This window comes from Oncorhynchus mykiss, chromosome 28, assembly GCF_057628025.1.
Source record: "Oncorhynchus mykiss isolate SJ-2025 chromosome 28, ASM5762802v1, whole genome shotgun sequence".
NCBI lineage: Eukaryota > Metazoa > Chordata > Actinopteri > Salmoniformes > Salmonidae > Oncorhynchus > Oncorhynchus mykiss.
In genome coordinates, this window is record NC_143049.1 from 32,908,684 (window position 1) to 32,911,952 (window position 3,269).

Sequence of the window (3,269 nt, forward strand, 5' to 3'; positions counted from 1 at the left end):
AAAAGCATTTGGGAAATGAATGTTTGAGTTCAAAAATACAACATTTTAGGTCAATGTGAGTATTTTTTTGGTTTGAATTAGTAACTTTCCTACTAACCTTGTAAAAGTTGATGGTGCTAAAATCTTGCCAATGAATGAATTATTTTACTATGACGGAGTGTGAGACATGTTTTCCATAATGTACGTTTCATTCAGATACATTTGAATAAAGAACACCATCACAAATAGTATTTGACCATTTTATTGAGTATGGAGACAAATAACAAAGGTGTCTCAGGCAATATTTGAAGAATCGAAATATAGTGTAACATTCCAATCAATGTATATCAAGTGGCATGGAGAGCACAATCTTACAATTGTTGCTGTCCAGAAATGAGAGCTTCACCATCTATGCCAAAAGCCTGGGCCTCTGATGGAGACTGTAGAACTGTCATCAACGCATGCTTCAGTATTCCCCCTTCTCTCTAGGATCATTTGTGTGCCCAGGCCTCATAGGTGTATCAAAAGGATTCCACCCTGGTCACCAATGTAGATGACTGATGTCAAGAGAGACGAGTGCCATAGCCAAATGCAATCTAAAGCTTGTGTGGTCGAGAGACGAGAACTTTATGGCAAAAGCTTGGCTCCTGACGGGGACAACTGGAATTCTCCCCACTGCATGTTACCATAGTAAAATGATCTGTTTGTCACCAGTTAAACTGATTCCACATTGAATTTAGTCTTCAAGATACTCAAACTGTCACACCCTGATCCGTTTCACCTGTCCTTGTGCTTGTCTCCACCCCCCTCCAGGTGTTACCCATCCTCCCCACGTATCCCCTGGGTATTTATACCTGTGTCTTCTGTCTGTATGTGCCAGTTCGTCTTGTTTGCCAAGTCAACCAGCGTTTTTCTCTCAGCTCCTGTTTTCCCCCAGTCGTGCCAGTTCGTCTTGTTTGCCAAGTCAACCAGCGTTTTTCTCTCAGCTCCTGTTTTCCCCCAGTCGTGCCAGTTCGTCTTGTTTGCCAAGTCAACCAGCGGTTTTCTCTCAGCTCCTGGTTTTTCCTAGTCTCTCTTTTTCCTCGTCCTCCTGGTTTTGACCCTTGCCTGTCCTGACTCTGAGCCCACCTGCCTGACCACTCTGCCTGCCCCTGACCTCGAGCCTGCTTATAATTAATGTATCTGCATCTGGGTCTCGCCTTGTGTCGTGATACAAACAAGCACATGTGTCTGTAGTTGGTGTTCTTCAACTCTAAAATGCACTAGACTGTGTAAGACAAAATCCACAAAAAAAAGACATGGTCCCAATGTCTAAATAGTGAGGTTAGGGGCTAATTCAAACTGCAGCAAGATGGTTCTCCTCCAGGTGATGAATGGGAGCAGAACACAGGAAAGCTAAATAGGTTGTGAGACAAAAGTGAAAGATAAGAATTCATCAAATAAATCATCACAGCAAAGGAATTTACAATTCACAAAAATATAAACGCAACATGCAACAATTTCAAAGAGTTTAAGAAAATCTGTCAATTGAAATTAATTCTAATCTTTGGATTTCACATGGCTGGAAATACAGATACCTTTTTTTTTTAAAGGTAGGGGTGTGGATCAGAAAACATGTCAGAATCTGGTGTGATTTTTTACTTATTTTCTACCATAATTTGCAAATAAATTAATTAAAAATCCTACAATGTGATTTTCTGGATTTTTTTTCTCATTTTGTCTGTCATAGTTGAAGTGTACCTATGATGAAAATTACAGGCCTCTCTCATCTTTTTAAGTGGGAGAACTTGCACAATTGGTGGCTGACTAAATACTTGTTTGCCCCACTGTATTATTAAAATCCACTGAAAATCTTGTTGGTAATTCATCCCATACACAGGTTGAGTTCTTGGCAGTGTCTCCCTCAGATCATCCCAAACATAGGCTTCACTCAATTACTGGGGTGACAGACAGACAGACAGACAGTCATGTATGCACACACACGCACACACACACACGTGAAAGGAAGAACACCCGACACATAGGTTCTACAAGCAGAGGAAGTGAAAGACGTTTTTCTGGATTTGAAGTCATTTGTATGTGTTTGCCCGGATCTATACTATGACTGAACAGAAACCGGTCAAACAAGATTGTTTAACTATGTCACGAGTACAGAGCTACTGCTAACTAACTACCTATGGGCCTCTCACATACCTGTATATTCACGGCAGAAGAGAAACCTAAATCCAAATGCTGATGTGGATTATTTTCTAAGAGCAATGGGGGATATATATCAACAGCTCTAAATCCAAATGCTGATGTGGATACTTTTCTAAGAGCAATGGGGGTATACATATCAACAGTGCACCTATTGACTTTGATGGGAGTTTGTTTGAAAAATAAATATTTATCTTGCCACAAAATGTTATCAGAGAACAAATCCGATTGAGTAAGAGGATAGACCTGAGAAAATGAGCCTGATAGGTGTTACGTTAACCAAGAGGTGAAGGCCCAACATGAAAAGAATAGGGGAGACATTCAGTGCAGCTTCATCTTTACTCTTTTTGGATGGCTGAAAGGGTCTCAGGTGGCTCCTTCCACCTTAGCCGTGATGCAACCAAACCAGCTTGTTGGGACATTCGACTGTTATATAACTAACACCAAATGTTCCAACAAACTTGCTTGGTTGCATAGCAGCTACTTCCACTAGACCCCAATTGACAGCTCTCTAACGTTACTTCTCTATATTTTTTAAAAGATATGTTGCAGTAACTGGGGCGCTGTCAAATTATCATTTTGTGTGATTTAAAGTTATTTTTTCTTCACGTGAATTAAGGGCAAAACAAAATATTAATTCCACAATCTGTAGAATTGTAGCTGTGGGCTGAAACTTTTATCTGCGAAACGTCCTGGCTAGGCTACATGTTATGTTACTGTAGCAACGATTCTTCTCAATCTGTGACTGTAATCTACAGTGTAACATTCTGAATAACCTACAATGTAGCTGGAAACACCATGAAACAACACAATGTCACAACATAATAATGTAGCGAACAACAATGTAACAATATTGTAAATACAATGTAACAACATAAGCTATAAGACTTGCAGATAAACTTCATTACCGTATTCACTTCTTTAGAAGTGTAACGTTACTTGCTGTCGCGCAATCTTGACCCAAACGTGTTCAGAATGAAGGTAAGCACAGTCGCAACTTTACCTGTGGTAGGATTCAATTGGAGAGGTGAGCGGGGGAACATGATGAGGACAACTCATTCGAATAAGCGTCTCTCACTCTCCTTGTCTCACTC

The 3,269-nt window shown here is 40.2% G+C and overlaps 1 long non-coding RNA gene across 1 annotated transcript; it reads right to left on the reverse strand.

The window, feature by feature from the left end:
* Window positions 1–225: 225 nt before the first annotated feature.
* LOC149970834 (uncharacterized) lies at window positions 226–3,269 on the reverse strand. The gene is made up of 2 exons (XR_016492766.1): window positions 3,084–3,269; window positions 226–1,374 (listed from the first exon to the last, which is right to left on the reverse strand). It is a non-coding gene; the product is annotated as an uncharacterized LOC149970834 (long non-coding RNA).